The sequence below is a fragment of the Macaca mulatta genome, chromosome 4 (assembly GCF_049350105.2).
Source record: "Macaca mulatta isolate MMU2019108-1 chromosome 4, T2T-MMU8v2.0, whole genome shotgun sequence".
NCBI lineage: Eukaryota > Metazoa > Chordata > Mammalia > Primates > Cercopithecidae > Macaca > Macaca mulatta.
Window position 1 is genome coordinate 43,761,026 of NC_133409.1, and position 12,999 is coordinate 43,774,024.

Consider the following 12,999-nt stretch of genomic DNA (forward strand, 5'->3'; position numbering starts at 1 on the left):
TATACCTGTTATAAGAACACACTTCAACTCTCATACACTACTGGAATTGATGTATATTGGTAAAACATTTCTGGAGGCCACTTACGTAACAAATAGCAAAAATCCTCTTTAAAAAAAAAATGGTTACCTGTGACCCAGGAACTCTACTTTTAACAATCTATTTTCAGGAAATAATAGCCAAGTACACAAAGTTACATGTGCAAATATGTTCACCAAACTCATAGCAAAAAAAAAAAAAAAAGAAATATTAAATGTCTAATAATCAGATATTTGTCAAATAATATGTATTTCCCTGCAGTGGAACACGATGCAGGTATTAAAAATAATGTATAGTTAATAACAGCAAAAGATGTTACGACATTTACTTGAAAAAAGCAAGTAACAAAACAGCATATATGGTATGCTATCACTGTATATGTCTGTGTATGTTAAAAATTCTAGGCCAGGTATGGTGGCTCACACCTGTAATCCCAGCACTTTGGGAGGCCGAGGCAGGCAGATCACCTGAGATCGGGAGTTCAAGACCAGCCTGATCAACATGGAGAAACACCATCTCTACTAAAAATACAACCAGGCCTGGTGGCACATGCCTGTAATCCCAGCTATGTGGGAGGCTGAGGCAGGAGAATCGCTCCAACCTGGGAGGCAGAGGTTGTGGTGAACCGAGATCACGCCACTGCACTCCAGCCTGGGCAACAAGAGCAAAACTCCGTTTAAAAAAAAAAAAAATTCTAGGCCAGGCATGGTGACTCACGCCTGCAATCTCAGCACTGTGGAAGGCTGAGGCGGGTGGATCACCTGAGATCAGAAGTTCGAGACCAGCCTGGTCAACATGGTGAAACCCCATCTCTACTAAAAAATACAAAAATTAGCCAGGCGTGGTGGTGCGTGCCTGCAGTTCCAGCTACTCAGGAGGCCAAGGCAGGAGAATTGCTTGAATCTGGGAGGCGGAGGTTGCAGTGAGCCGAGATTGCACCACTGCACTCCAGCCTGGGTGACAGAGCAAGACTCCGTCTCAAAGAAAAAAAGAATTCTAGGAAAATCTACACAAAAAATTTTCATAAGTAACCATCAGCAATGAGGTTACAAGCATTTATTTGTCCTTCTTGATACTTCTGTGTTTTCCTGAAAATGTCTCTGAAATATTTTAAAGTCTGACTTTATCTAGCCATCACTGGGCAAAGTCAAGTCTGGATAAAGATTGACAATTTGAAAAACAAATGCGGATTAGATAATGGTCACTGTGGTGTTCCAGAGATCACCACAATACATTTCACACCTACATTCCCGGGGAAGATCCAGAAGATATTCACCGTGTGCTTGCCAACCTCTCCTGGCTTTTTAGTCACATTTACTTTATATTTTAATGTTTCTCCTTTTAATTTCTTTCCTAGAATCATACTTAAGAGTCAGATCAGAGCTAATCTTTCACTCAATAGACACACTGTGACAAATTCTTACATGCCAAGTAGGCTGGGTACCCAAGCCACACAAGCTAGTAGGAGCAGCTCCTAGTCTGCAAGAAGTTCACAGATTAGCTTTAGGGAAAAAGCACATATGCCAAGAATTACAATAATACAATGGCATAAGAAAGGTACACACAGAGCACTTACTGAGCAAAAGGAAAATCAGATAACTGCCTGGAGAGAGGAATTGTCTGTCAAAGGATTCAAAGAACCAGGGATGGAGCTAAATGCTAAAGAACAAGCTCAATAAATAGAAAACACAACTTTGACTCTAGCTATGTGAAAATCTGTATTAGTCAAGGTCTTCCGGGGAAACAGAACCAATATGACACAAATTAACAGATAGATATAGGCAAACATATAGATCAATCTATAGCTCTACCTTTATCTACTGATCAGCCTGGAAAAAGAAAGATTTATTTTTAAAATTGGCTCATGCAATTGTAGGAGCTGGCTAATCTGAAATCTGCAAAGCAGGCCAGCAGGCTGGAGCCCCAGGAAAGAGTTGATGTTGTCACTCCAGTCAGAAGGCAGTCTGGAGACAGAATTTCTCCCTGGGGTCAGGGTGTGGGGAAAGTTAGCTTTTTATCTTAAGACAGTCAATTGATTGGATGAGGCCCACCCAGCTTTACTCAAAGTCTACTGATTTAAATGTTAATCACAACCGAAAAAAAAACTTGCTTCACAGCAACATCTAATCTGATGTTTGACCAAACATCTGGGCACTATAGCCTAGCAAGCAGACACATCATATTAACCATCACCTAAGCCAAGTCAGAAAAGTGAAGTAAGAAACAGATGCAATAAAATTAGGAGTTATTTTGTCTATTTTCCATCTTCCCTTCTTTCACCCAAATTCAGCATTAATTTCTCAGTTTTTATTTCTATTTCTAGTAACACTTGGCTTATATGCTATGTCATAACACAGATCAACTTAACTTTCCAATAACTCTGATTCCAATTCTTTGCCATTTTTCACTTCTGTGGCTCAATCATCTTCAACCACACAGACTAAACTCAAAATCTGTTTCAAAATATTCATACTGCCAACATCCTGCTGAATATCCCCTGGAAGCTTAACATCTGTGAGTCTAAAAGCTAACAAAATTGTCGGGCAAAACCAGTTCCTTCTTCCCGACTTTACAACTTCTATGGTCAGCCTCATCTTCACAGAGGCCACCTACTCTCCAGGCCTGCTCAGCACCTTTGATTCAGCCTGTCCTTTGCACTTTACCAGCAATGCCCATCACACTGCCTGACTCACAGTGCTGCTCGGCAAGTTGACTGGATGGATGGATGAATGAATGAATGAATGTTGAACACAACAGCTTGTCAACTGTGGTAAATTCTATTCCAAATTATTAATACTAATTCCCTTTTTTTCCATTATTACTACACAAATATAAGCCAGACCACTTTCACCATATCATGATTTAACTTCTGTCTCAGTTTTCTATTGCATCCTAGATATTACTACCACTTAATCTTTCTAATTAGAGCTATCATCCTATCACCCCTCTAATTAAAATTAAAAAAAAACAACAAAAATACCCTTTATTTTCCCACTGATTTAACTACAAGCTTTACTCCCTAATGGTTAAGTTTCTCCCCAGTTTAAGCCCCAGGCTCTCTCTGTAGTTAACCCCACTATTCAGTCATACACTGTGTCTACCGAGAATAAAATTATCCATAAGACAATGCTAGCTCTTGAGGTGCTCAATCCATAAGAACACACACAGTAAAGAAAGAACTGGACAGGCGCAGTGGCTCACACCTGTAATCCCACCACTTTGGGAGGCCCAGGCGGGCCTATCACCTGAGGTTGAGAGTTTGAGACCAGCCTGACCAACATGGAGAAACCCTGTCTCTACTAAAAACATAAAATTAGCCAGGTGTGGTGGTGCATGCCTGTAATCCCAGCTACTTGGGAGGCTGAGGCAGGAAAATCACTTGAACCCCGGAGGTGGAGGTTGCAGTGAACCGAGATCGTGCCATTGTACTCCAGCCTAGACAATAAGAGCGAAACTCCATCTCAAAAACAAAAAAAAAAAAACAAAAGCCAGGTGCGGTGGCTCACGCCTGTAATCCCAGCACTTTGCGAGGCCGAGGCGGGCAGATCATGAGGTCAAAGATCGAGACCATCCTGGCTAACATGGTGAAACCCCATCTTTACTAAAAATACAAAAAATTAGCCGGGCGTCGTGGCGGGTGTCTGTAGTCTCAGCTACTCGGGAGCCTGAGGCAGAAGTGAACTTGGGAGGTGGAGCTTGCAGTGAGCCGAGATTGCATCACTGCACTCCAGCCTGGAGACAGAGCAAGACTCCATCTCAAAAAAAAAAAAGACGTGACAAATCTGTATGAACAGACATGGAAAACTGTGAGATATATTGTTAAAAGAAAAAACACTCAAGTCACAATTTATATATAATGTGATCCCAGTCGTTTTTTTAAAGAAAGGAATGTATATATGTATATTGATACAATACACAGGAGGGGAACAATAACACAGAATGTGGGGATGGACAGTCAAATGTTGACGATGACTCGCTCTGAAGGGAGGCGTGCAGGGTGTAAATTCTGTAATGCTGAAATCTTTTCCATGGGAATTTAATCATACCACTAATAAGAGTACAAACTAAAAATATAAATGTATTCACGGATTGCAGATTCGATTTTTTTAAAATCCAACAATGTTTTTAGCAACACCAACTATACTGAATTAAACATACTCTCTCAAGTGACTATTATGAAAAGAATGCTTTCACTGACATGTATAGAATTTTTGTCAGTTTTTTTGCAATGTCTGATTACATCTTTCCACTTGCAACCATTAGTGTTCCAGAGCTGTGTTCCACCAGATAATTTGGGGCCCTCAATACCACCTGCTGTCAATATGTCTAAAATATGGCAATTCCTTAGCAAAGGCAAAGAACTACATTTGCAACCCCAGCTGCAGCTCTAAATGTAGAAAGAGGCAAGAGGAGTCCCATTTCTAACTTTAATTAATAGAACAAGCATAACAAGAAAAACCAAAGTAAATTTTTAAAATTCTTAAAAGATAACCTGAAGTCACAGAAAATTTCAACACTAAGAACTGCTTTCTGGTCTACACCAAAATCTTGGATTTTTATATATTATACCATAATCTGAGACAATGCAAAAATCATGTCAGTGAAACTGCTTGCTGTTGAGCTGTATATAAAAAATTAGGGAGGATAGCATAACCATCACTCAGCATAACATAATTTCTCTAGAAAAGACTGACTAGAAATGCATATACTTGAGACATTATTCTAAAGAGGGAAAGAAAAGAAGGAAAGAATGTTAATGTTTGTTCAACCACAATGTTTTCAGTTCTAGAATTTCATTCACTCACCAAATTCCAAGTAAATCAAAATGCAAAACAGCTAACAAAAAGAATTTCAGACTCTTTAATTGCCGCTCAAGGAATGTATATTTTGCTCGTTATCTTCTCTTCTTTCATGTCCTTTCCATTTTCTCACTAACATTAATGTAAACAGGGAAATATCAAATGAAGTGCTGATAATTAGAAAATATTCTTGATTTTCAAATGCTTCTGTTATGTACCAACCACTAACAGCGATTACATCTGAGGGTTAGGGCTATGAAAAAAGTTCATTACTTTCTTCATAGCTCTATAATTTTATACAGTTCTACAATTTTAACAGTTAATATCTCACTTTCTTTGAAATCAGAAAAAAATATTCTAACATTTTTGTTTTTGACTGTGTGGTACACTTAGGACCACTCAGAAGGAATTCATTTTAGTGGACATACACCCCACAGGTTAAACCAGCACGGGCAGCCCCTCCAGGAACACGGGGACCTGGAGACAGAGTGAGAGATCTTGTTAGAAAATAAATTGTGGCTGGGCACAGTGGCACACGTCTGTAATCCCAGCACTTTGGGAGGCCGAGGTGGGTTGATCACCTGAGGTCTCTACTGAAAATACAAAATACCCCGTGTCTCTACTAAAAATACAAAATTAGCCAAGCATGGTGGCTCATGCCTGTAATCCCAGCTACTAGGGAGGCTAAGGCAGGAGAATCGCTTGAACCTGGGAGGCGGAGGTTGCAGTGAGCCGAGATCGTGCCACTGCACTCCAACCTGGCCAACAAGAGCAAAACTCCATCTCAAAAAAAGAAAAGAAAAGAAAAGAAAAGAAATTGTTTTGCTAACTAGCCTGATTTCATCATTTCACCATATATACATGTATCAAAACATCACGTTGCACCCCATAAACATAAGCAATTATTATCTGTCAATTAGAAATGAAATAAACTTTTTTAAAAGGAAAGAAAAAAAATTTAAAAACAAGATTTTTTTTTTTTTTTTGAGACAGTGTCTTGCTCTGTAGCCAGGCTGGAGTGCAGTGGCACAATCTCAGCTCACTGCAACCTCCGCCTCCCGGGTTCAAGCCATTCTCCTGCCTCAGTCTCCTGCGTAGCTGTCACTACAGGCATGTGTCACCACACCCAGCTAATTTTTGTATTTTTAGTAGAGACAGGGTTTCACCATGTTGGTCAGAATGGTCTCAATCTCCTGACCTTGTTATCCGCCCACCTCAGCCTCCCAAAGTGCTGGTATTACAGGTGTGAGCCGCCGCACCCAGCCCTAAAAACAGGAAGAATTTTTCACTGGTTGGATCACGATGGAGGAAGCAAGGGAAATTGGTCTCATGACCAATTGCATTTACTTAGCAAATGAAGTCACCATCTCAGAGTAAAACATTCCACACTTAAGCTGACCCTTAAGTTCTGGTCTGATGGCTAACAGCATGGTGGCATCCTTCACAGAACAGGGTAGGCGAGGAAAGCAGGGGGAAAGGTATTCTGCTTGAGAAGACAGGAAAACACACACATAAAAGTGTCCTGGAGTTCTAGCAAAGGGGGCGAAATGAACACAGATGTCAAATCTAGACCCCTCTCAAAGCCCCACTGAAACCGCAGCAAAGAGATTGTTTTAAGAAGATGGAGAGAATGGGGGAAGAGGTGACAAGAAAATTTTTGGAAAGTGGAGAACAAAAGGTTGAGCCATAACAGACTGGTGACTTGATGAAGACAATCCTAAACCAACTCGGGAGGAAAGCTAAGAACCTATGCCATTTATACTGCCAACTTCCCACAAGTGCAGGTATTGGCGGTAACAAGGACTTCTGGAAGTAGAGGTGAATTGATTTTCTTGGGGAAGAAGGAACAGCTAAAATAAGAATTGGTTGAAAATTGTTAAGCAGTTTGAACCCTACATCTCCTGACCACATTCCTAGCCACCAGTGGCCACCCTTCCCATCCTGGCAGGAAACTGGATATTAATTCTCAGAAAGGGTTAAAACAGGTTTCCTGCTTTTTTTTTTTTTTTTTTTTTTTTGAGACGGAGTCTCGCTCTGTGGCCCAGGCTGGAGTGCAATTGCGCGATCTCAGCTCACTGCAAGCTCCGCCTCCCGGGTTTACGCCATTCTCCTGCCTCAGCCTCCCGAGTAGCTGGGGCTACAGGCGCCCCCGCCACCTCTCCCGGCTAGTTTTTTTGTATTTTTTAGTAGAGACAGGGTTTCACCGTGTTAGCCAGGATGGTCTCGATCACCTGACCTCGTGATCCACCGGTCTCGGCCTCCCAAAGTGCTGGGATTACAGGTTTGAGCCACCGCGCCCAGCCTAAAACAGGTTTCTGCTCTGAGAATACAAAGCACAGTTGAGAACCTACCAAACATAGAGGAATTAAGTAAAAAGATGTATTCTGAATGCTGAGACCCAGGCTTCTTTCTACACAGCTCCTGGAAAGCTGACAGCTGGGCCTTACCAGCCAGCTAAGAGAGTAGAGGGGTCTTCTTTGGAAAAACTGAGCAGCCTACGATGACCTAAATAAAGTTACTGACAGGCCAGGCGCGGTGGCTCACACCTGTAATCCCAGCGCTTCGGGAGGCCAAGGTGGGTGGATCACCTGAGGTCAGGAGTTCGAGACCAGCCTGGCTGATATGGTCAAACCCTGTCTCTACTAAAAATACAAAATTTAGCCGGGCATGGTAGCATGTGCCTGTAATCCCAGCTACTTGGGAGGCTGAGGCAGGAGAATTGCTTGAACCCAGGAGGCGGAGGTTGCAGTGCGCTGAAATGGTAGCATGTGCCACTGCACTCCAGCCTGGGTGACAGAGCGAGACTCCATCTCAAAAAATAAAATAAAAATAAAATCAATCAATCAATCAATAGTTATTGACAGGTCCTCTTCCCCACAACACTCCCACCCAGCCAACAAGCCCCCTTCAAACACTCAGACCTTCCAAGCAGCCTTTGAGTCCCCCACCCTCTTACATGAATAGAGACAGCCAGGGACTACTAGACACACCTTTAAATCATTCAAATGGAAAAGAGATCCAAACAGAAAAAAACAACTTGCAGCAAACACCATAGAAGGTTTAAAAAAAAAAAAAAAAAAAAAAAAGGCCGGGCGCGGTGGCTCACGCCTGTAATCCCAGCACTTTGGGAGGCCGAGGCGGGCGGATCACAAGGTCAGGAGATCGAGACCACGGTGAAACCCCGTCTCTACTAAAAATACAAAAAATTAGCCGGGCGCGGTTGTGGGCGCCTGTAGTCCCAGCTACTCGGGAGGCTGAGGCAGGAGAATGGCGTGAACCCGGGAGGCGGAGCTTGCAGTGAGCCGAGATCGCGCCACTGCACTCCAGCCTGGGCGACAGAGCGAGACTCCGTCTCAAAAAAAAAAAAAAAAAAAACTTTAAAAACTCAATAGTCTCAGAGATAAGAGACAGTATATCAATAAACTAAAAGCAGGATGTTATATAAAAGAATACCTAGAACAACAACAACAAAACAAGCTCCTGCAAATGAAAAACCTGATAGCAGAAATGAAAAGCTCAGTAGAAGGACTGGAAAAGAAAGAGTAAGAAATGGACAAGATAGGCCAAGCACAGTGGTTCAATGCCTGTAATCCCAGCACCCTGGGAGGCTGAGGAGCGAGGATTGCTGAGGCCAGGAGTTCAAGATGAGCAACATAGTGAGACTCCTACCTCTACAAAAAATGTTTTAAAAATTAGCCAGGCATGGTGGTGCATGTCTGGAGTCCCAGATACTCTAGGGAGGCTGAGGCAGGAGCATCACTTGAGGCCAGGAGTTTGAGGCTGCAGTGTGCTATGAACACGCCACTACACTCCAGCCTGAGTGACAAAGCAAGATTCTGTCTCTAAAAAAATAAAAATAAAAACAGGCTGGGCGTGGTGGCTCATGCCTGTAATCCCAGCACTTTGGGAGGCTGAGGTAGGCAGATCACTTGAGGTCAGGAGTTCAAGACCAGCCTGGTCAACATGGTGAAACCCCTACTAAAAATACAAAAATTAGCCGGGCATGATGACTTGCACCTGTAATCCCAGCTACTTGGGAGGCTGAGGCAGAGGAGAACTGCTTGAACCCAGGAGGTGGAGGTTGCAGCGAGCCGAGATTGCACCACCACACTCCAGCCTGGGTGACAGAGCAAGGCTCAAAAAAATAAATAAATAAAAATAAATATCAATGCCTTTGCTATATAGACAAAAACCAAATTTAAAAAAAAAGAAAGAAAAGAAATGGCCCAGAAAGTAAAACTAAAAGACAATGAGACGGAAAAGCATAAAGAAAAGAAAGTTTAAGGATCAATCCAGCAGATCTAACATTTGAAAATACAAAGAAAGAAAAATAATTAGAAATTAAGAATTAAATTTAAAAAATTTTCAGCACTAAAGGAAATGAGCTTCTAGATTCAAAGAACTCATCAAGTACCCAACAAGTATTAATTAAAACACACACATCTCAAGGGACATTACTGTGAAATTTCCAAACACTGGGATTAAAAAACTGATCACATAAGCGTTTATCAAGGAAAAGAAAGTTACACACAAATGATCAGGAATCAGAACATCTCAAGCTTCTCAATACCAACACTGGAAACTAAAAGGTTAAAGAAGTTAAAGTAACAATGTCTTCAAAATAGAAAGGGTAAGGGATTTTTAATCTAGAACCTCTTAGCCAGTAAAACTATCCATTAAATGAGAGAAGAGACATGCACAAAATATGCATCAACTTAATGCTTCTTAGAAGGTATCAGAGGGTTGGGCACAATATAATACCTGTAATCCCAGCACTTTGGGAGGCCCAGGCAGGAAGACTGCTTGAGTTCACGAGTTTGAGACCAGCCTGGCCAACATGGTGAAACCCCATCTCTACTAAAAAAACACAAAAATTAGCCGGGTGTGGTGGCACATGCCTGTAATCCCAGCTACTCAGGAGGCTGAGGCAGAAGAATCACTTGAACCAAAGAGGGGGAGGTTGCAGTGAGCCGAGATCGAGCCACTGCACTCCAGCCTGGGAGACAGAGCAAGACTATCTCATAGATAGATAGATAGAGAGATAGATAGATAGATAGATAGATAGATAGATAGATAGATAGATAATGTTTCTAGATTATTTCTATTATATCTCTTCTCCATTAGCTCAAATATCAAGAAAAAACGAATAATCAACTGGAATTCCTGTAACTTGGAATCCAGTAACTTAATTGGAATTTCACTGTAAAAACTGTATGATATTTTCTAATCATGCTAAATATTCATTTTTAGCTATTCATATATTTTCAATGAGAGTCTGAGGAATTTGCAAAGCGATATTTGGTGGGCGGGGGGGAGGGGGTGGTATTTAACCAGGAAAAAAAAAAAAAAGACTCTTCTTATTTTGTCCCGCCCCATTAATATAAACACACATTTACGTAGCTAAGATTTAAGTGACTAGAACAGTATCCCAGACTCAGTCTTTTTTATTTCTTCTATTTCTTCATTTTTACAGCTACAAAAAAAAAAAAAAAAAAGTCAAGTTTCATTTCTGGTAACAGAGATAGGGAAGCCCAATTCCATACAACACAATCATTGCACAATTCTAAAGGCTCTCATTGAATTTTTTTCAAGTTTAAGTTAAAAAACAGAAGTTCATTTTCACTTTGGAAATCGAACTTGAAAGAAAAATGTGACTTCTCATTATTTAATTCTTTCCAAGAAACTCCTTCTGGAACATAAATTGTTAAGACATGGCCACTTGAGGAAAACATTTTCAAGTCATGTTTGACATGTGAAGCTACATGGCACTTGACAGGAATAATTTTTAACAAGCTCAAGTCTGTCTTTTCTTTACACAATTAACATGACTTAAAAACATGTACTTTACCAAAAGCTTGCAGGATTCTATAAACCATTCAGATCCTTTTACAAAGACTGAAGAGTGCGAGTGGTAAGGGCTTTTAATGGTTAGCGTGCTGTTTGTTAAAACACACATACACATGGCCGGGCACGGTGCCTCACACCTATAATCCCAGCACTTTGGGAGGCCGAGGCGGGCAGATCACGAGGTCAGGAGATTGCCGCCATCCTGGCTAACACGGTGAAACCCTGTCTCTACTAAAAAAAAATTTTTAAAAATCAGCCGGGCGTGGTGGCAGGCACCTGTAGTCCCAGCTACTCAGGAGGCTGAGGCAGGAGAATGGCGTGAACCCAGGAGGCGGAGCTTGCAGTGAGTGGAGATCAAGCAGTCACTGCACTCAAGCCTGGGCGACTGAGCGAGACTCTGTCTCAAAAAAAAAAACACACACACACATACACACCACAATCTTTAAACAGAAATTAAAGGTAAATGCATTCCCTCATAAAGTTGAATGTTTTCTTGTATTTTATCAGTAAACGGGATTATAGATACAAAGCTATAGACTAAGGTATGGTATTCAAAGTAAGGATAAAACTACATATACATGAAGGTAATCATTTCCAGCAATAGAGCTAAGTAAAAAACACAACAAAATTTTTTTTCAACTTTTAAAATATATCCTTTATTAGGTAAAAATTCTCCTTTTAATTTACTAAGAGTTTTTATAAGAAAAAGATGTTGAATTGTATTGAATGCTCTTTCTGCATCTGTTGATATAATTTTTTTTAAAATTTTAAAGGATGTAATTTGGTTTATTATTTTACTGTGTTTTTTCTTTTAAGTCCCAGGGTACATGTGCAGGATGTGCAGGTTTGTTACGTAGGTAAGCATGTGCCATGGTGGTATGCTGCACCTAACAACCCATTACCTAGGTCTTAAGCCCAGCATGCATTCGCTGTTTTTCCTAAGGCTCTCCCCTACCCCGCCCTCCCCTCACAGGCCTCAGTAAGTGTTGTTCCCCTCCCTGTGTCCATGTATTCCCATTGTTCAGCTTCCACTTATAAGTGAGAACATGCAGCATTTGGTTCTCTACTCCTGCACTGGTTTGCTGAGGATGATGGCTTCCAGCTTCATCCATGTCCCTGCAAAGGACATGATCTTGTTCCTTTTTATGGCTGTATAGTATTCCATGGTGTATACATGCCACATTTTCTTTATCCAGTCTATCACTGATGGGCATCTGGGTTGAATCCATGTCTTTGCTATTGTGAACAGTGCTGCAGTGAACATATGCGTGCATGTAGCTTTATAACAGAATGATTTATATTCCTTTGGCTGTATACCCAGTAATGGGATTGCTGGTTAAAGACTGATAAAACTTCTGGCCCTCATCCATTTCAAGTTCCCCAGCAGCTCGACAAGGTGGCACGCATCTGTAGTAGTCCCAGCTACTCCAGAGGCTTAGGTGAGAGGATGGCTTGAGCCCAGAAGTTCAAGGTTAAGTGAGCTATTGAGAACTATGATCCCGTCATTGTCCTCCAACCTAGGCCACCAGTCTCTTAAAAAAAAAAAAAAAAAAAAAATCCCCCAGGAAAAAATTAAAAGAGGCACTACAAGCAGCCCCCTATTTACAAACACTCAGATAGAAATGTACTGTATACAGTTGCCAATTGCCCGACAGTGGATCTGCAGGCTGTGGCTCCCCTTCTCTCTTCTGGCCTGTGGCTCACGTCTACAATGAATCCCCACCGCCAAGACTCTAGGGCCTCAAGTTCTCAGTCCCATAAGCCCAAGCACCCTAGAAACTACCCTCAAGCCATCTCCTGTTTCCAAAGCTTCACAGCCACATACCTTGCCACCATGATACCACAGGAACCCTCTTCACCCTCCAAAAGGCAAGTGGAGGCCTGACTCAAATCACTCATGTTAGACGAGGTCAGGGTCACACAGCTTAGGGAAGAGGGTGGGAGGAGTAAGAAAAATGTCATCTTGGTATCCTGATTGTCATCTATAATCCATTTTCCCACAGAAAATTCTTAATTTTTTTTTTTTTTTTTTTTTTTTTTTTGAGACAGAGTCTCACTCTGTTGCCCAGAGTGGAATGCAGTGGTGAAATCTCAGCTCACTGGAACCTCCGTCTCCTGGGTTCAAGTGATTCTCCTGCCTTAGCCTCCCAAGTAGCTGGGATTACAGGCACATATCACCACACCAGCTGATTTTTGTATTTTTAGTAGAGATGGGGTTTCGCCATGTTCGTCAGGCTGGTCTTGAACTCCTGACCTCAGGTGATTCACCTGCTTTGGCTTCCTGAAGTGCTGGGATTACAGGTGTGAGCCACCGCA